The following is a 20989-nucleotide window of genomic DNA, read 5'->3' on the forward strand; positions in this document are numbered from 1 at the left end:
CTGCATTAAAATTCCTGTAGGAGAAATTTTTGATGGTAGTATGACGAGAATACAATCGAGCTCTGGATTCACCCTGTCCACATGTGCCTGTTGTAATTTTTCCTCAATCATTGTCAGTTCCTTTTCTGCTTCAGCTGTTAATTCTCTGGGACTGTTTAAATCTTTATCACCATCCAAGGTTTTGTTCAAATGAATTATTAGATCAGGTGTTATTCCAATAGCTGGTCATAGACTGGAAATATCTCCTAACAGTCTTTGAAAGTCATTAAGAGTCCGTAGGCAATCTCTCCTAATTTGTTCTTTTTGTGTCTTAATTCTTTGCAAACCTATTTTATAACCTAAATAATTAACAGAATCTCCCTTCTGAATCTTTTCAGGAGCGATTTGCAATCCCCATTTAGGTAAAAGGATCTTTATTTCTTCAAACAGTCTGTTCAAGGTATCCATGTTTGAATCGGATAACAAGATGTCGTCCATGTAATGGTATACTATAGATTTGGGAAATTTCTTGCGTATTATTTGCAATGGTTGGTTCACAAGATATTGGCACAGGGAGGGGCTATTTAACATACCCTGGGGGAGGACGGTCCAGTGGTACCTCCTCGAAGGTTGAGAATTGTTATAAGTAGGCACTGTGAAGGCAAATTTTTCTCTATCTTCTTTTTGCAAAGGTATAGTGAAAAAACAATCCTTTAAATCAATAACTATGAGAGGCCATCCTTTTGGTAATAAAGAGGGCAAAGGATTCCAGATTGCAGAGGGCCCATAGGTTGAATAACCTTGTTGATGGCCCTGAGATCTGTCACCATTCTCCATTTACCTGATTTTTTCTTAACCACAAATACAGGAGAATTCCAAGGGCTGGTAGATTCTTCTATATGTCCAGCATCTAATTGTTCTTGTACCAGCTGTTCTAAAGCCTGTAACTTTTCCTCAGCTAAAGGCCATTGCTTTGTCCATATTGGTTTCTCAGTCAACCATTTTAGAGGCAAGGCTGTTGGTATCTCTGAAGGAACATCAATTGCTTGTTCTTGTACAGCCCGAATGGCCGGTTTTCTCCATTTGTAATATCTTTTAATATTATTCTCAGAAATATAGGCTCTAGAAGTAGCAGGAATGTTAATTTAGGTATTCCATTGTTGTAATAGGTCACAACCCCATAAATTCATTGCGATATTGGCTACATATGGCTTTAATTTTCCTATTTGTCCCTCTGGCCCTATATATTCAACCCATCTCGTGCTCTGCCTTACTCGAGATAGGGTTCCAATTCCCAGGAGCTGAACATTTACATTCTGAAGAGGCCAATATGGATGCCAAGATTCTGGGGTAATGATACTTACATCAGCACCTGTGTCCAGCAGGCCAGTAATAAAAATGCCATTTACACACACTCTCAGTTTAGGTCTTTGATCATTTATAGAAGTTTGCCAAAACACATGTAACTTATCTTTCTGATCATTATTGCTTGTAACAGTAGGCATGGGGCTTCCTAATTGTCCTGATGAGGCACGTTCTCTGCAGAAACTGGATATGACTGAACCATGTTTGCCATGGGGGCCTGTGAGGCCCCCCCTCTCATGTTTCCCGACTGTATCAGGTTGCCTTGTCTATCTCTTGTAGACCTGCATTCATTTGTCCAATGTCTGCCTTTTCCACATCTTCTACATAAACTTGAAAGCTGAGTCCTCCTATTTCTGTTATTTCTAGAAGATGTATTATTATTATTATTTCTGAAAGATGCATTATTACTATTATTATTATTATTTCTGAAAATCCGTTGTCTACAATTCCTTTTCATATGACCCATTTTGCCACAATTAAAACATTTGGTATTCTTTTGTCTCCTTTTACAATTGGATATTGCTTCTTCTACCCATGCTTCAGTGCCATAATCAAATGTATCAACATTGAGTGTATGCAAGACCCATTCTTCCAAAGGCGCTGATCTGAGCTTTAAAGGCCCCATAATCCTTTTGCATTCCACATTTGCATTTTCATAAGCCAAAGACTCAATCATTATACATCTTGCTTCTGGGTCAGATATCCCTATTTGTACAGCCTTAGTTAATCTTTGTAAAAAGTCACTAAAGGGTTCTCTCTGACCCTGTTTAACTCTGACAAATGATTCCATTCTCTGTCCTGGGTCTTGTACCCTGTCCCAAGCCCTTAAGGCTGCTGTAGTACACATGGAGAGTGTGTTTTCATCCAAATTAGCTTGTTCCTGAGGGTCGGAAAAGAGCCCTTCACCTAGAATTTTATCTAGGGAAATGTCAATTCCCTTTGCTTTTTCCTGCTGTTCTAAGAGTCTAGCCTCTTGCCTGAATAAGCATTGCCATTTCAATTGCGGTCCACTCTCAAGTACTGCAGAGCTCAGCTGGAGCCAGTCCGAGGGGGTTGCTCTGCTTGTCGTGGCCCAAGATCTTAGCATCTCTTTAACAAAAGAGGCTTGCATCCCAGAAGTCATGACAGCCTATTTAATTTCCTTGAGGTCATTCATACGGACAGGCTCCCATGTATCCTCCTTGATGACCCTAGGGTTTCTGGAACCAATCACCTTCTCTGTTGTTATTACTGGAAAGGCAGGTAGAGCTGTAGGTAGAGCTTTGTGGAAATTGTCCCGGAGAGACTTACCCACAGATGTAGTTAAAATTTGCCTTTCTACCCTTTGCTCTTCTTCATCAGAATTTAGAAATTCCTCAATTTTCAATTCTATTCACCATTGCCTTCTGCAATGTCTGAATCTCCTGTCCAGAATTATGTTCCAAAGCCTTCATTGAGGATTCTAAAGTATGAAGTTTGTCTGTTAGAGATAACATCTCATCTTTGGACATAATTTTTATGGCATAAACCGTGCCTTCTTGTATTGATAATCTTTCCGTCAATCTGTCATAAGCTTTAGACAAAATCCGATTGTCACATTCAGCAGTTTTGATTCTCTCAGTTAATGTTTCATTTCCTACAGAAAGGGACTGAATCTTATTGTCCAAATCAGCTATTCCCTCTTCCATAGTAATGAATTTCTCCTTAACATCAGCCTGGAGAACTTCAAACTGATTCTTGAGAAGATTGTTATCAGCCTGGAGAACTTCAAACTGATTCTTGAGAAGATTGTTGTCATTCTCAATTGTTTTTAAGCGTTCAATCTCTGCCTTAAGAATCCTGGATTCGCCTCGTAAAGACTTTATCATATTTCTATTATCAAACCATTTGGTGCCAATGAAAACTATGAATCCCAGAAGGACCATAGATATGGGGTGATAGACGCCTCTTGTAAAATCTCCCACATGGTACAATTAAAATCTGTTAAATTCTTGAACAGTAATGTGTTCAGACATTTTATTTATAAAAGAAAAATTTTTTACCTGCCATGATCGGTTCCTGCCAGTGGTGGTCTCTGTGTTTTTGGAGCCTGTCCTAGAACTAGCTCTTGTAGACCAGGCTGGCCTCAAACTCACAGAGATCCGCCTGTCTCTGCCTCCCAAGTGCTGGGATTAAAGGCATGCCCTACCACTGCCTGGCCGGCCTCAAACTCACAGAGATCCGCCTGCCCTTGCCTCCCAAGTGCTGGTATCAAAAGCGTGCGCCACCACTGCCCTTCCAAGTCACTTTGTATGAGACCAAATCTGCCGCTGTAGCAGCTTTTGTTGCAAAACCGCAGGTACTGAGCTTCTGCTAATTCAGGCAGTGGGGTTCCGCTGCAAAACTTAGCCAAGGCAGGCAGAATGGGCCTGTGTGGCCGAGTATGTCTCCGACTCGGCACTGGGGCCATAGTCACGAACTGAAAAACAGCACCCGGGAGGGTGCTGTGTTAGCTATCAGGCTACCTGCTTGAGTAGGGGGCAAAATAGCCCGATGTTGGACGCCAAAATGTAGCGGCGTAAACGAAAGCAGACAGATTGTAAAAATATATATAGTTTTAATGTAGAAATAGACTTACAGAACCACCGTTCCCGCGGAGACCAGGAAAGCAGAAGAGACAGCTAGGAGCACACTCGCCAAGTTTATAGGCAGACATTAGCCCGAGGCGAACATGCCCCCTAAGGGCGGGACTTATCCCTACATAAAGGCATGCACCACCACTGCAGGGCTACTGCTACCCCTTTTAAAGTTGTTCTCTTTCTTCTCTCTTTCTCCCCCTCCTTCCCTCCCTCCTTCCCTCCTCTCTCTCTCTCTCTCTCTCTCTCTCTCTCTCTCTCTCTCTCTGGTGTGTGTAGTGTGCCCACAGAAGCCAGAGGCGGGTGTTAGGTCTCCTGGAACTAGGGTTGCAGTTTTGAGCTGCCATCTGGGTGCTGAGAATTGAACCTGAACTCGCAGGAGCAGCAGCTAGCGAACCACTCAGCCATCTCTCCAGTCCTGGAGCCTTCTGGTCTGTACATGGCATTTCTTTGTTTGCCTGTGAATGAGTTGTTCGCCATGTCTTTCCCAATGAGGAAAATGGGCTGCTGTGTGTCCACCCAGGCATGCCCTGAGAAATGGGCCCAGTGACCTCTTCTTTGATTCCAATTATGTGTCCACAGACTAGAATTAAACCAGAAAAGGGCCTTGCAGAGGTCTCTAAGCAGCTCAGATACTGGGATGTGTGGCACTTTCTGTCCTTGACCTTCCTTTCCCTCCAACCTTGTTGAGAGACCTTATCCTATAGCCCTTGAATCCACCCTGTGGGCACAGTAGGACTCAGACACAAGTCTCAGGGTTAGACTTTATTGGATACAGTGAAGGCTGAATGGGGCCTTGGGTGCTTCTGGTCTTCAACCAGGGGAGAGCAGACTCCACGAGGGGTTTCCAGGGTTCAGGGCAGGAGAACACACTTGGCCTCCGGCCAGCCAGCCCTTGAAGGTGTTGCTGTGGCTTCCTAAGGTCTGAGAAGTCCTGGTAGGGAGGGTGGGGTTTGGAGAGGGTGTTCCATAGGGTCTCCGCTGCTCTGGAATGGAGGTGGTAACTTTTGGAGAATAGATTCTGGAGTCGCCAACCTCTTTGGGGCTGTAGACAATCTGGGCCTTAGGGAGGCAGTGACCCATCTTGGTGCCTGAGCTGGAGGCACGGAACATTGGCTGGATTTTAGTGATTGGAGGCCTGCAAACTTGAGGGGCCCGGCCTGGGAGAGTGTGTCCATAACTTGAGCTTCTGGGGTCTGGGTTGTAGGCGGTTGCCTCAGGACGACCTCTCCTTGAGGACTTGCTTCTTGTCGTTTTTTTTGGTGGTAGCAAATGCAAGGCTTTGGCCTGGCCCCGAGACAAGTGGAGGCCGAAGCCAATACCTATGCGGAGAGGCCTAGACTCCTGGCCCTGAGCACAGGGCAGTAGTTGAGGGAAGGCAAGAAGCCTTGCCCCCATCTTGTCCTTGGGGGTGGGGCAAGACCGGGTGCGGGGCTGGAGGCACTGTAGACAAATGGGATACTCCACGACTGGGGCCTGGCCGGGTGTGGATGTGCCGAGCCACATGCGCCACAGAAACAGTAGCTGGAGATCTGTTGCAATTCTGCGGCGCCCCACGCGGTCGGCTAGGGCTTGGGCGAGGGCCATTGGGTCCTTGAACTCTGCAGGGTCTACCTTGCTTGCCTTGCATCCCCCTGCCACCCCAAGGGACCTGGTGTTTTTGGATTGAGGACACTGCCGTGTTTGTTTGTTACTAGAAATCCCTCCAGAAGGGGCGCTGGGGCTGGGGGACATGGCTGTGGAACCATGGATGCCCTGGAGGTGGGGAGGAGACTGGCAAGAGTGAGGAGAGGAATTTTGTACCTGGGAAAGAGAAGAGTGATGGGAAAGAGGAGGGGAGGCGCCCAGCTGGTAGTTGAGGGGAGGGGATGAGTGTCGTGAAGGAAGACAAGGGTAGTTCTGGTGAAAGAAAGTGGGGAAACTCGGGAGGGAGGAAGAGAATGGGAGGGAAACACAGTCAGAATTTGATTTGGAAGAGTTGAAGTGAGGCCCAGGAGAGTGGGGCTGTGGCAGAGAAGAGAAGGAAAAATAGGCTGGCCTGTGAGATGGCAAAGGTAGGTGGGGAGGTGGGAGGGACTGATGGGGGGAGAGAGATGCTAAGTTGGATGGAGGGGAGTCAGCAAACTGTGAGAGGACCTGAGGGGGACACCCTGGGGGTACTGTGTTCTGTAGCAGCACCTGGTCCTTGTTTTGAGGCAACATTGCCTTGAATCCAGGAAAAAAAGTGGGAGGGGCCACAAGACTAATTAGAGACCTTCCAGTTGGTGACTGCCTTCTGCCACAGCAGTGTGGCCGCTGCCTAGTTTCACTGCAGATGTCAGCAGCAGGCCAAGGGAACACGAAGCCTCTTCTGCTTGTCTCTCGCGTGCTCAGTCCGGAGCCTGCATCTAAGCTTGGCTCTTCACTTTTTCTTAGCCATTCGCTAGAGATGTACGGAAATGGGGAATGAGAGCTGTCCCTTGGGAGCCGAGGGGCAACCCTAACTCTGGGTGGAACCGAGAAGACGACCCCGTCTGGAAGACCTGCAGAGAAAAAGACAGAGATCAGGATGTTGGAACGATCGGTCCACTTCTGGACTCTGCTCCAGGCACTCAGTTCCAGTGTGAACTTATCACAACCCTAAATGTGAGGTCTTCGGGTGTAGTTCAGCTGGTAGAGCCAGCGCTTGCCTAGCATGCATGAAGTCCTGGGGTTGATCTCCAAGAGCACATAAGCATGGCATGCTGGCTATAGCTTGTATCCCCAGCAGGGACACAAGGAGATCAAGATCAACCTGGGTTACAGGCATCTGTCTCAACATAACAGCAAAGACACTAGCTGTTTGTCACCTTTGAGGTCAGAAAACCTGGCAGATGCTTTAGAGAAGGGTAAAGCAGCGGAGCAGATCAGAAGGATAGAGGAAAGGATGGAGATGGGAAAGGAATGGAGATCATAGGCAGTTTTACCAATGTGGATTCCTTCTGCTGTTTCCAAGACACTTCCTCAAAAAGGGAAGAGAAAGCAGAGTCACAAAACAGTCTCTTCTGCCTCCAGCCTCTGACCCCTACACAGACTCTTACCCTGAATTCCACTCCTAGTGGTGCCTCAAGGCCTCTGTCAGGCAGAGCTCTTCTGTGGTGCAGGGTTTTGTCCCTCTATCCCTGACACACAGATTTTGCCTGCATGCTGGCTCCCCTGGCCACTTGTCACCCTTCACATGGTGTCCCTCTCACTCAACCTGGCCTTGACAGAGGTGATTGTCAGACCCAGTGGCAGCAACAGTAGGGTCAGAGGGTAAATGGCTCCCAGAGACTGAAGCTTTGCCTAAGGGGCGGCATTGCTGCCCCCAGTGGGAGCTGAGGGGCTCATTCCCTGGAAGCGGCTTTCTCTGGTATCAAAAGCCTATGTCACAGAGGTCAGATAATGACATCATAGATTCTGTTCCCCCTCTCCCCCCATGCTCCAGATCTCTGTCTCTCTCTCTCTCTCTCTCTCTCTCTCTCTCTCTCTCTGTCTCTCTCTCTCCTCTCTTCTCCTCCTCCTCTCCTTTTCTCCTCTCCTCCTCCTCTCCTCCTTTCCTCTTTCTCTAAGACAAGGTTTCTTTGTGAAGCCTTGGCTATCCTAGAACTCGCTCTGTAGACCAGGCTGGCCTTAAACTCACAAAGATCCGTCTGTCTTTGCCTCCCAAGTGCTGGGATTAAAGGTGTAGCGGCTCTGGATGCTGTGGCCCCTTCCCCACATTTATCCTGTTAATTCCCCTTTCTGGTTTGAGCTGGTCCCAGCCACATTCATGACTTTGGCCTAGCTGCACAACGCCTCATCTGTCCCAGTTAAATACAGGCTGCTGCAGGAAAGGGCTCGCTTTCCGGGGCCTTGAACTCTCAGAGTCATTGAACTCTAGCTGCCTGTATGGGGAGACGCCAGCAGCACTGGCTTCTGCTAGGTGCCTGATGCACGCTAACCCCGTGACGGCCGCGCTCTGTCAAGTGTTCCACTTGATAATCACTTAGGTTGTAATGTGCTTCCCAGAAGCTGCTTTGTGCGAAGTCCATGAATGGCGTGGGCGTGGACGCTCAGATCCTTCACCCCAATTTGTCTTAACTTGGAAGACAAGCCAGATCAGCGCCCCTTGGGCTAGAGGCCTTCTTGAATGCCCTTGTCTATTCTTCTTACCCAGTCCTGTTTCCAGGGCTCTCTGCTAGCCTGGGTCTGTATCCCAGAGGACCCAACCTGTGGACATTCCACAGTGACTATGAAATACAGGCTAAAACTGGAAAAAAAAAAAAGCATCTCTGTTCTTTTATGTGGATGTCAGTTTCCTTCTTAAGCTGGCAATGTCTGTCTGTCCACAGGACTCATTTGAGAATCCCTTCTACCCGCTTCTCCCAGGAGTTCTAGATTCTTTGCTTGAGACCTGGGGAGCTGTCTTAGTTCCATCGGCACCCAGCCATGCTTGCATCCTGCCCATTCTCTGTGCCATGCCCATGCCCATCCTTACTTCACCCTAGGTTCAGGTGCCAGGTCTCCTTTCAGTGCCACATCCACGCCACTCACAGCTACAGGGAGCCACTCTGATATCTCCTACTGCTGTAGAGCTGCGTGGGGACATGAGGCTGCTCAATTTTCCACCATTGAAACTGTTTGGGCAAATGGCCTGTCATAGTTTTATAGTTCTTTTTAATTAGCACTGAAGATTCTGCTCAACGCAAACGATTTGGTGCTGTGCACATGTCTTAAAGAAAAAATAATTTCATTGTCCTGTGTCTCTGGGTGGAAAAATAAGCTGCTATATTTGTTCTCCTGCAGATATCAGTTTGAGTTAGCGCCTTGCAGACCGCCACGCATCAGTACACCTTGACTGAGAACCTCCCCTCTCCAGGACTTGTTTAAGATATAGTGGTTCATAAAGCAAGGCCTGGACATCAGAGAATTTAGGACTGCCATCTCTAGAATGTTCTTGGGAAGAGTTGGGTCATTTTCAAACCCAGAGAGCTCCAGCAGCGAGCGACTGCAGCCTTGAGTGCCTCCAGGAAGGGCCCGTCGTGGTGTGAGACACATCTTCACTTGTTCTTCCCTTCCAGAGATGATCACAACTGTGGCTTGTTAGCAAACAGACTTGGGCTCCAGGCCTAGTTTGGGCTGAAAGATATGTTGGGATAGTCTGCACCTTGCCTTTAGAAGGATTTTTTAATTGTGGCAATTTTATAAACTTTTATTTCTAGTTTCTCTTTTAAAAAAAATCCAGTATCTGGAAGGCTGCAATCCATACAGCACCAAATATTAAAGTGTCACTGCGCCACCCCACAAAACACACTCGCCTCTGGGCAGGTTCTCTGCAGCTCCTTGCACATCTGCCTTCTGGTGGGCAGGTTCTCTGCAGCTCCTTGCACATCTGCCTTCTGGTGGGCAGGTTCTTTGCGATGCCAGCTTCCTCAGCACTGTCCTTCCTCATCCACTTCCCTCCCCAGCCCATGTCCTCACAAGCCATTGCTGGGGCGGAAGGTTGTTTTTCTTTTTAACCATGTAGGAGATTTATCCATACTTAGGTTTGTTTTCCATTGATTAATGGGAGTGGGACATAGGATTTTTGCTTAAACAAGCGAACAGGTACTATCACTCTGGATTTTCCTTCTTCCTCTGATTTCCTTCTGGTTTATGTGGCTAGGTAACATCACTACCAACTTAGCTGATTAAAACACTCTGTTCCCTCTGCACCTTTGCCACATAGGCCCCTCCACCATCTAGTTGACCTGAGTGGCAGCAGCCTTTTCTGACTTCTGCTGCCAGCCAGAGACAATCTGCTTAGAAAGCGCTGTGATTACCCACCCAGGTAATCTACCCATCTTAGAGTCCACTGATTGAATACCTTTAATGGCATCTGAAGGACACCTTTGATCTTAGAACAGAATTACATAACAGGATAGCATCTAGCATAATCAAAGGAGTAGCGCCAGGGGCAAAGGTCATGCTAAGAATCTAGAATTCTGTTGCCTTAGCCTCTGGCCTCTCTTTCACAACCTTTGATTGTGTCTCCCTACCTGCTTCTTTCTTACCAGTGCCCGTCTTTTCTGGAGAATCTAAAACCCATCGCTCTGTTTCAAGCAAACAGGGTGTTCATGTAAGTGTATATGTTCTACTCAGGCCTCGCCTCACTATCAGTACAGGAGCTGGCGGGGTCTCTTGGCCCATTCCCTTCATGTATCTCGTTTGGAGTTTTTCAGGAACTCCAAGACCATGTTTAACTACAGACATTCAGAAACTTTTCACAAAGGAACAGGAGGCCACTCTTCCTCCGGGGGATTTAGAAGTTGGCAGGAACCTATCTGAGGCAGCTGCACAGTTAAAAGAAGGAGCAGGGGAACAGCTTCTCATCTTCCCAGAGTCTGTGTGACACGCTGTAAAACATCTGCAGCCTGGCCTGATTTCCTCGGGAACCAGCAGTGAGAGGTGGCCTGGGAGGAACTACCAGGCCTCTCTGTGGGGTTTGGCTCTCTGCTCACTGTTTGGACTGGAGTTTGCTTTGATATCTTATACAACCACATAAAATCTACTTTATAAGCAGAGAAGCTGACGACTTTTGGCAAGTGTCCCTCACTCTTACTTAGACAGCCATCTTGCTTTGGAGCTGTAAATGAAGGTTTCTCTGTCTCATCCCATTCTGCAGAAGCTTCATATTAATTACAGAATGTTTGACCTATAGTTCATGTTTATTACTAACTAGCTCTTACATTTAAATTAACCCATTTCTATTAATCTATGTATTGCCACATGATCTTAGATCGAAACTTTCTCCAGCAAGGGAACACCTACTCCAACGAGGCCACAACTCCTAATAGTGCCACTCCATGTGAGCTTATGAGGGCCAGTTGCCTTCAGATTACCACAGGGGGTAATAGAAGGCAGAGCCTTCCCCATCTGTCCCTTCCCAAGCAAAACTCTTTGCTTCCTTACTCATTGGCCAGCACTGCATCCTATACCTGCCTGCAGAGCCACCATTGACAAATGGGAACGAGGAGGAAGAAAATTGGTTTACAGTAGTCTAGATCAGGGCACACTGATTGCTGACTAAACCAAGCTAGGGCCCGCTCCACAAGTAAGAAGGAGAAATGGCGGTGGGTGGCGCCTTCTTCTCTGGAAGGAAAAGTGCACACCTGGTGTGTGCTTCGGAACACTGAATATAGCTCAGTGCAGCTACTCATTCAAGCCTTCCCGATGGGGGAGCTTACCCATGCAGGCAGGATAAAAGCTGTCAGGTCCCTTGATTTTTCTAGCTGCTTGCAGCTAATTGCAAGGCCTACCATCACATCCAATCTCAAGCACAGTCTCGTTTCAATCATTAGACTCCCAGGGCTGAACAATACCAGGAAATGGGACCCTGGTGTGGAGGGAAATCTCTTTTTCTACAGCCCACACCACCTGAGAGGGAACTGCGATCCCTTCTTCCGTCTTTCTTTCCTCCTGTGCCTCCACCTTAACACTCACAGTTAGGGATGCAGAGCTGGGGGAGATCTCAATGAACCAGACTTATGCTGAGGCAGATTCATAGGTGGTTCACGGTAGGCATACTGTGGATGCTTGGGAGGTTGCCCCATGGGACACTCTGTCTGCTGTTTGTGACCAGAGGATGAGAATGAGTGGGTGGCAGGTGGTGATGATTTCCACAAGCCAACAGTCGTGAAGTGGGATGACCCATTTGGGACCATTAGGGAGAAGAGCCACAGAACTGTCTGCACAATGTAGATGGTCCAGGGACCACCTCTCTTCAGCATCTCAGCTCCCAGTTATCCCTTCGTAAGGAACTGTCTTTTTAACCCTTATTTTCCCCAGTCATCAATGTCTTGCTTAGAGTTTTTATTACTATAATAAACACTGTGGCCAAAAGCAGCCTGGGGAGGAAAGGGTCTGCTTCATCTTACCACTCTGAGGTTATCACTCAGGGAAGTCTGGGCAGGAGCTCAAGGCAGGAGCTGAAGCCAAGGCCGTGGAGGAGTACTGACCACAGGCTTCTTGCTCAGCCTGCTTTGTTACAAACAAGAGCCAAGACCACCTGCTGGGAGTGGCACCCCCCACAGTGCTCCCACATCGGGCATTAATTAAGATAACAGCCCTGCAGACTTGCCTATAGGCTAGTATTATTGAAGCAATTTCACAATCGAGGGTCCCTCCTTTCAGATGACTCTACTTTGTGTCCAGTTGACAAAAATAATCCTGGTGCCAGATTCGAGCAGCTCCTCAGATGATTCTGCTTTGTGGCCCGCAACTGGCCTGCAACTGATGTTGGCTTACTTTTTTCTCTGAGTTCAACGGACATTTTTGTTTGTTTGTTTATCAGATAGAGCCCTCCTTTCCTTCTAACTTCCTTCTAGCCACAGCTAGTGCATCCCATCCTGAGACTGTGCAGGCAGCAGTCACCGCAATCAAAGCCATCTATTTCTCTTTGGAATTTAAAGGCTTTTGAGATTGGCCAGGTGAGACACCTAACTTAGGAATCTACGCTTTGCTTGCCTCTGAAGTCTCAGGTACAGTATACCTCATTCCTCAGAGACGGCTGCCTCCTGCTTTCGCCTTCATACTCTGGAAAGGTGAAACTGTTTGAAGTTTAATCAAAAAAAGAACTGAGGCCCAATGCTCTACCCAAAATGCAAAAGAATTAGCAATATTTTCTAAGCTCCCTGTAGATCCAAACATGTATTGATGAGTTCGCCCAGCTCCTTAACTGAAGAGCCTCCCTTAGGGAATAGGATGTAAGGGAATGTGAGACTAAATGGGACAAATGCTTGCAGGAAGGAGCCAACGTTATTAGTAAATAAATACATATGGAAATATGGTTGGTGTAACTGTACCTGTCAGTCATCCAGACTAATATTTATTCATCTTAAACTGAAGAGCAGAAGATCACAAATACAAAACCATTCAATGATAGTTGCTGAAATAGTTTGGACTCACTTTGCATTATGGGTAGCCCCAGTTTATGTCTTGCTGCTTAACTCATAGTCAAGAGCATTTTGAGCAGCTAGCCCTGATCTTTCCGGATATGATGATGGCTTTACTTTGAGCTATACTTTTGCTACAACCAACAGAAGGAGGAGGTTTTTGTGGGACCAGAGTTGGCAGGTTGGAGGCTGTGATGCTGACAGTCCTCTGTCGGCTGACAGCTTTGTCACTCCTGGAATATAAAAAGAGAATCCAGGAAATGCTCTGCAGAAAGAAGGGCAGCACTTGCAGAGGCGGCCTTTTCATCGTAGGGAGCAGCTCTCTTGGCAAGGCAGGTTCACAGAGGGTGGGATATTTCTTCTTTTCACTCTTCAAGTCAGCAAATATTTATTGTGTGCCTGCACTGATTATTGTGGATGGAGGTGGGTTTGTTTGTTTAGCTACATTTTGGGGAAAAAAATGGTGTCCAAAAAGGTCAAACTGAGGATTGTATTTGTCTTGTTCTCCACTGGGATACAACGTGGGAAGCCAGGAAGGACTTATGAAGTGCCAAGAAAAGTCTTGTGCGTGAAGTGACATTGGGAAGATGTGTAGCACTGGGCTGGAGACAGCGGATGGTGGGGGAGGGCAGGGGAGTTAGACATTGTAGATCTTTCTTTTGTCCTGACCATAACTGATCCGTGAAGATGTGTACTGCATGCAGGCTTTGTCCAGCAAAGCGAGGAAGAACTCTGGACAAACCCAGATCTAGCCTGCCTAATTTCAAAGGAACACAGCACCCATGGAGATGATTAGGGCAGGGCCTCCTGTGCATAGCAACTGTAACTCATTAACAACGGCCCTCACTCCTTCCCGCCTTGTCTTACAACTTGAGATTTTTTCCCCTGGCAAAACCAAAAAGTAGACGATGTGTCTGAGCCCTGCATGGAACAGGAAAACCTATACAGCTTATGCTTCCTCATCCACCTTGCCCTCTGCCAACTTCTAGTACCTTAGAGAAAACTGTCTCTCCCTCTCCAACCGGCTCACAATTACCAATATCTCCAAGGCCAGGAGATATTGGCCTTTGCGTTCAACCCCCCTCTTCATGACGCGATTTGATTCTGCTTGGACTTTTCCGGGTCTCGTGTGTGATGTCACGACAACTGTGGGTTCATATGCAGTCATCCACTACCTTTGTCTCTTACACGCTTTCCTCCCTGTCTTCTTCAATGATCCCTGAGCTTTAGGAGAGGGGAAAGGCACAGATCTTCCATTTAGGGATGAGAATTTTTCAGTCTCTTATTTTCTGTGCCTTGTCCAGTTGTGAGTCTCTGTGTTCATCATCATCTGCTTCAAATAGAAGCTTCTCAGACGTGGGTTGATACATTGACCTTCAGGAGTAACAGTATGTCAGTGGGAGTTTGTCTAATATTATGTCCATTTAACCACATAAACATAGTAGATTCTCTCTAGGGCCTACAACTGGTCTAGCTGTAGCATCTTAGCATGGAATAGGTACTGGGTATAATTTTCATCTTGTGAAGCAATGCTTAAATCTAATCAGCAAGTGGTTGGTTACTCCCATGGTGTTTGCGCCACTGTTACACCAGTGAGCCCGGCTTACCAGGACAGTCATTGTTGTCATTCAGAAGGGTTCACAGCTAGGAAAACTAGCTAGGATAATTTCTTTTCTCCCATAGTAGCTTTTGAAGGTAAGATGCTTAAAGGATGGACTCTATAGGTAAGCACAAAGATTATGTAAACTGTAAAAATTAAGTGAAAACGTGAAGAGCTGTTTTCTTATATCTCTTATCTTAAAGAAATCCCCTTTGTGGTGAAAGTATAGTCAGTTTATGAGGGGCATGGTTCACATTTACAGATGTGACAGGAATACGGACAGGGCATAGCTCAAAGGTAGCATTGTGAGTCAGTGTGGTGCCTTGGCTTCCTCAGAAAGGAGCGTGGCTGTAAGGCCTCAGTCTTCATAGCATTTCTGGCTGTGTCTGCTGTATCAACATTCTGCACCTTCCAGCTGCTCAGAAATACAGAACAGATCCCGGGGAGAAGAAGCTTTCTGTTCCCATGTTCTCCCCTTTTTCTGTTTTCTCTGCCTTGTGTTGTGTCTGGTGACACATTCTGCCCCAAACAATCCCAACTTGTTTTGTATTTTGGCTAAATTTGGTTCTTAGGTACTTGCTTCTTATAAAAACTAATAATAAAATGATGGCATTTTCCCTTTAATCCTATTGTTACAAATGTAGAAGCTCACTGACCATTGAGTGATGCAGAAAACCAAGAAGGATGATATTAAAGGCTTTTATAGCCCACCACAGAGACACCATCTTCTTCCAGTAACCATTACATACAAATATGTGTTTTGTGTATGTGTATCATTTGAATTAAAATTTTAGGTGTTTCCATTGTCTTCTATTCTTACAAAGTACTCTAAATTCTATGTCTTCACTGCATGCCAATTAGAAAATGTAGATTTGAAGAAGACTTGATAATTACCCCTAATCTGGCATGCCAAGGATACCAACCGTAAATACTTGCCCAGAAATGAATGACACCGAAAGTCCATAAACAATCACAGTGGATTTCTCCAGCTAAGGCATTCAGCATGGTTTCTCTCCTGGGTGGTTTAAGGAAAAATAAATTCTTTCTGTGGTTCACAAAGAAAAATGAAAGCCCTTGAGATACAGTCTAGAAACAAAAAGAATAAAAGGATTGCATCTGTATTGTTCTCTCTCTCTCTCTCTCTCTCTCTCTCTCTCTCTCTCTCTCTGTCTAGATCAGACACAGCAAATGTACTGTAAGAGCTTCAAGGCAAGTCCAACAACAGGACTAAGGAGATCTGGAACCCAGGTGTCTGGCATTCAGCTGTGGATTGATTGCTGGGGGAAGGAGGATTCCTTTAGTGAAGCTGTCCTTTCTGTCTCCTCTTGCCCTTATCCCTTAATCTTCAGGGAAAGTGACACGTACATAGATTTCACAGTAGAAGACTCCTGGGGATTAGAGGAACAATGACAACGTATAATAGAGATAACAGTATGCAGAAAAGGAACAGCCAGAGGGCAATTTCCACAAATGTGGGGAGTGAGGTCTTCAATGAACATAGCCCTTAGCAAGGGGAGTCAGTGACCATAACCCACAGCAAAGAACTTCAGCAAGCATAGCTCACAGCAAGGGACATCAGTGAGCATAGCCCACCGCAAGGGACATCAGTGAGCATAGCCCTTAGCAAGGGTCAGCAGTGAACATAGCCCACAGCAGCCCCCAGTACCCAGAAGCACCTTGAGAGCCTTTTGGATTTTTTACTGAAATAAAAGCCATAGAAATCCATGACATTCATTCCATTTTGCTAGAATCTTAAAAATGAGATTTAAACATTCAGCCGGCATTGGTAAAGGGAGGTTTGAACACAGAGTTTTATGTATTATCTGACAACTTGAAGGCTGTTTTTGCTCTTAGTAATTTCTTGTGACCATTTTTCTAAATAAAGTCGTTTTTCATAAAACCATTTTTGATGGCTGCTTGGATGGCTGCACCTAGTTCATTCAGCTCCCCAGTTCAGATGACCTCAGTTTCAATGGACACATTCCGTACATTTAAAGACATTCATTCTCTCATCGCAACATCTCCTCAGTAAACACCTTGCAACCAGGTCTTTAAAAGTATGTTTAACGATTTCCCTAGGTTTATATACCTAGTTTCGACTTCTATATCAAGGTGGAAAATTAATATGAACAGACTTCTTTTTTATGACTTTTTGAAACTCTTTCCCAATTAAGATCATATGTTTTGATCTGGTTTTTCTTTTATTTTCTTTTCAGAAAATAGTCTCCCATATATCGCTACTTTTGGGTTACCATTTTATTGGCCGTTGCTAGGTGATTAAACAGCCTTTGTTGGGAGGAGTCAGAAACAGTCTTTTGTGCAGTGTGGAAACAATGGCTAAACTATTAGAAATAGCCCACTGACTGGAGCCCTAACTTGTAGGAGAGGAGCCTACAGTGTTCACTAATTGGTTGTCAAAAGAAATCTCATCCGTGTGGCTTCTGCTCCACTCATCTGTTTCTGGTCATGTAACGTGAGAGTCTCTTGAGAGCCTGCCATGTTCTCACCTTCTAATGAATTTTACCGCCCCAAGGAGGACTTTCCTAGCTGTCCAGAAACCAGCCAGCAAAGACAGCCTTGACTGTAAGACTGTCATCCTGAAAACACATACCATGTGCTGCTGGAATGGCATGCCTGCACACGGAGTATTAAGGAATCAGACAGTAACAACAACAAGGCAAACAGACTTAGTAATGGCAGGGACTTGACATTGTTCATCTTAGTGTTTGGGGAACTTGGGATGGATTTTTGCATGATCTATGTAGGCAGTCAAGAAAATGTTGAGATGAGTTTAACAGGAATCTTTCTTTTCCTTGAGTTGGCCACTGTTAGGAAATTGCATTGTCTAGCCTCTATATGTGTAAGGTGTGTGCATATACGCTGTACTGTCTGGTCCTCAGAACACCAGGCATGGGATTTGAGGGTGGGATCTGTTTAGTGGGAAGAGCAGCTTCATTTCTTTCCATGTGGGGGAATGAGGCTTGGGTAGATTGATAGGCTTTTTCAAGCTCTGCCTAGGAAAGGAAGGACCTGGGCTTGAAGCAATCTTGAAGTCTGACTTTAAGCCATGTGCTAATGACAGAATTCCACTTTGAGCAGGTCATATTTTAAAGAAAGCAAGACTCTTAATATGGTTAGAAACATAAATCTCTATAAAACTGAACCCAGTTCCAACCCCAAATAATGAAATCCCCCATTGTAAAATGCTCTAGAGGGTTAGTTCTCCCATCCGTTACTCCGTGTAAGGGGGCTTTGACTGTACTGAATTGGAAATACAATATACACCAACACCATGCTTGAAGACAAAGTTTCAGATAATGCAAAAGTTTAAACAATTGAGCCCGAGTCGTTGATAAATGTAGAGTCAAAACGCAGTCAATGACAATAATAAAGTTTAGAGGATTTGAGTTGGCCCCGCTGTACAGTGACACATCAGGGGTACTAAGAGAGGACCTGGGAGTAGCAGTGTGCACTGTGAAGAAGAGTGCAGGATGTCCCTCCAGCCTCAACACTGACAGCAAGCCCACACATCTGGACTATCTGATACCTTTATAAGAGTACTAAGAGCATTTAATGGGAACCAAATAGTCTCTTCAGCAAATGGTGCTGGGACAACTGGATGCTCCATACAAAGAAATGAAGTTAACTACCATGCACTGTATATATAAATTAATTCAAAATGGATCAGCAACTTAAATATAAGAATTAAAATCTTAGAGGAAAACAGAAGAAATGTAGATAAATGTTCACGATCTCCTCTGTGGCAGTGGTTTCTTAAATATGATGCCAAAATATGAACAACAATTCAAAGCTAGTTAAACTCTGCACCCTCAGAATCTAAAGTTTTATGCATCAGAGGACATTATCAATGAGATAATCAGATTTCTGATAAAGGTTTTCATTTCCAGAAGGTATAACATGTTCTAACACCTCAAAAAAAAAAAGACATGAAATTCCATTTTGAAAATGGGAAGCATTCTGAAGATATTCTTTGAAAGAAAATATATAAATAGACATATGAAATGATGTCATTTTCCACTAGTCATTATGAAAACGCAACCAGAGTCCTGGTGAGTATGACCTCACACCCAACAGGATGGCTATTGCCACGGCAAGTTTTAACTGACAGCTTGATACAGCATAGAGTCACTGGGGAAGAGTTTTGGTTGGGGAATTATCTGGACCAGGTGAGCCTGAGGGCACATCTGTGAGGGTTGTCTTGATTGTTAATTGATACAGGAAGACTTGGAACTATGGGTGGTATCATGCCCTAAGCAACTTGAAATACATAAGACAAAAGAAAGTTAGAGGAAAGCAAGCAAACAGGACCTGTGTGTTTATTCTCTCTGCTCTTAACTGTGGACATGATGCCTTAAATCCCTGCCTTGACTTCTTCACAACAATGGACTGTACCTGAAATTGTAAGCTCGGTAAGTTCTTTCTTCCCTAAGTTGCATTCGGTCCGGGTCTTTGTCACAGCAACGGAAATGAAGCTAGAGAAGTTGTAATTCTTTAAAACTAGCAGTTGTTTTAGTGACGCTGTGGTCACTGGAGTCCTCATGCACTGCTGGTGGAAACCTGGAGTGGGAGGGTCTCTGTGGGAAGCAATCTACCAGCTCCTAGAGGAATTAAGCACATTACCCCGTCACCTAGCAACCCTGTGTAGAGGTATGTACCCCAAAGAATTGAAAACAGGTGAGCAAGCCATGGGTCCACCCAGATGTTCACAATAGCCCAGAGGAGGAAGCAACTTAAATGTCTACCGACAGATGAATAGATAAACAAATGTCAGTACACATTTGCATGGACCACTGCTCCAGAAAATAGAATAAGATTCAGACAGACAGTATGATGCAGATGAACCTTGAAGAGCTGTACACTTTACAATTGCTAACTCTATGTCCTGTGAATTTTGTCTCAAGGAAATAAGGAAAAGAAAGAAAGACTTCAGAAGCTAAAGCAGGTACAAAATGTCTAACTCCCCATCCTGACAAATCCTCATGACTCAAAAGGGCACAGCTCAGGTTACAGCCACCTATGAAGTTATATTGGTATGTGTGGGAGGGAGGGTGGGGACGAGCCATCCAAATAGGATTATTGCCTGTGCAGGGCCAACTGCAACCTGATCTGGGCACTGTGGACACAGGATGTTTATCACAAAGGTGGCTTGTCTGTCTGTCACAGCTGTCCCACTTACCAGTGTTCCAAAGCTCATTTATTTAGCTCCATGCTGTATAAATAACAGCAGAATATTAAATTATCAACAACAGCATTTGTCAGTAACTAAACTATCCCTCTCTGAGGTCTCAGATTAATATCTCTATGATAGCTCTTACCCATAGCCAGCTTCCAGTGTACACACAGTGGGTGTCCGCATCAGAACTGGTCCCTTGTCCCCATGTGAGAATATCATGAGCTTATATTGTCCCAGGTTCACCTGAAAATTTTCACAAACTGTGTATCCCTACACTGTCTCCTAATTGCCCCTGGAATCATTGGTATTGTCACTGGTTAGTGTATACACACCAAGTCACTGTAAGACAGCAGTAAAGATGAAGAAATGGCTTGCCAGCTAAGAACACTTGTTGCTCTTACAGAGGACTGGGCTCTGATTTCCAGCACCCACACATGGTGACTCTCAACCAACCATCTGTAACTCCAATTCTAGGGAATCCAACATCCTTTTCTGACCCCCATGGACACCAGGCATGCATGTGGTACATAGACATACATGTCAGCAAAACACCCATATGCATAAAACAAAAGCATAACTCCTTTAAAAGAGCAATACGTATTTTCAGCGTTTTCTGTCTGCCTTGTCTCCTAAGATTTTTCCTGATGATTCTCTCTAGTTAAGCCCCACTGCATTCAGTTTTCATTGAATTCCTAGCAGAAATCAAGCTGCGGGTAGTACAGGTCTAATTTTTTTTGAGGATTTGTATATGAGTATAGTAGAATTGTATACTAGTATATATAGTACATATATCCTAGCATGTATGTATGTGACTTCTGGGCTAACAACTAGAGCATAGGCAATCTACCAGGGTAGGGTGAGGTTGTTCCTGAAGACAACTGACTCTTCCTCCTTCAACAGTCATCAACTGCCTGTTGCTTCTCAATGAGAGGCGGGGCCTTGTGAATCCTCCCTTTATTCACACTGGAGTGTTGAACTGGTATGATCTTGTGCAGACAACAAATGCCATCACGTGTTCTTTGGTGTAACAGTCTTTTCCTATCTAGAAGTCACTATTTGGCAGCAGATGTCCTGGTCCTCTGGCTCTTACAATCTTTCTGACCTCTCTTCCTAAATGTTCCCTGAGCCTCAGGTATAGTTTTACAGTGACTGGTTGTTGACAGAGGTTTCTGTCCTGCCCAGTCCAAAGCCGTTCAGTTCAAAAAAAAAAAAAAACACACACACACACACACACACACAGAGGCCTACATTAATCATAAACCGGTTGGCCTACGAGCTCAGACTTCTTATTAACCCATGATTCTTGTCTGTATTAGCCACATGGCTTGGTACCTTTTATCAGAGA

At 45.3% G+C, this 20989-nt stretch overlaps 1 protein-coding gene and 1 pseudogene across 1 annotated transcript in view; one reads left to right on the forward strand and one right to left on the reverse strand.

Annotated features, from left to right (window-relative positions):
* Window positions 1-20989, forward strand: part of Chn2 (chimerin 2) — a 292825-nt gene that overhangs the window by 215642 nt on the left and 56194 nt on the right. The gene's annotated exons all lie outside the window — the stretch shown is intronic.
* LOC121439740 lies at window positions 4856-6422 on the reverse strand (annotated as a pseudogene).

Source organism: Microtus oregoni, unplaced genomic scaffold (genome assembly GCF_018167655.1).
Source record: "Microtus oregoni isolate MIOR12 unplaced genomic scaffold, Mior012 000062F_ref0000492, whole genome shotgun sequence".
Taxonomy (NCBI): domain Eukaryota; kingdom Metazoa; phylum Chordata; class Mammalia; order Rodentia; family Cricetidae; genus Microtus; species Microtus oregoni.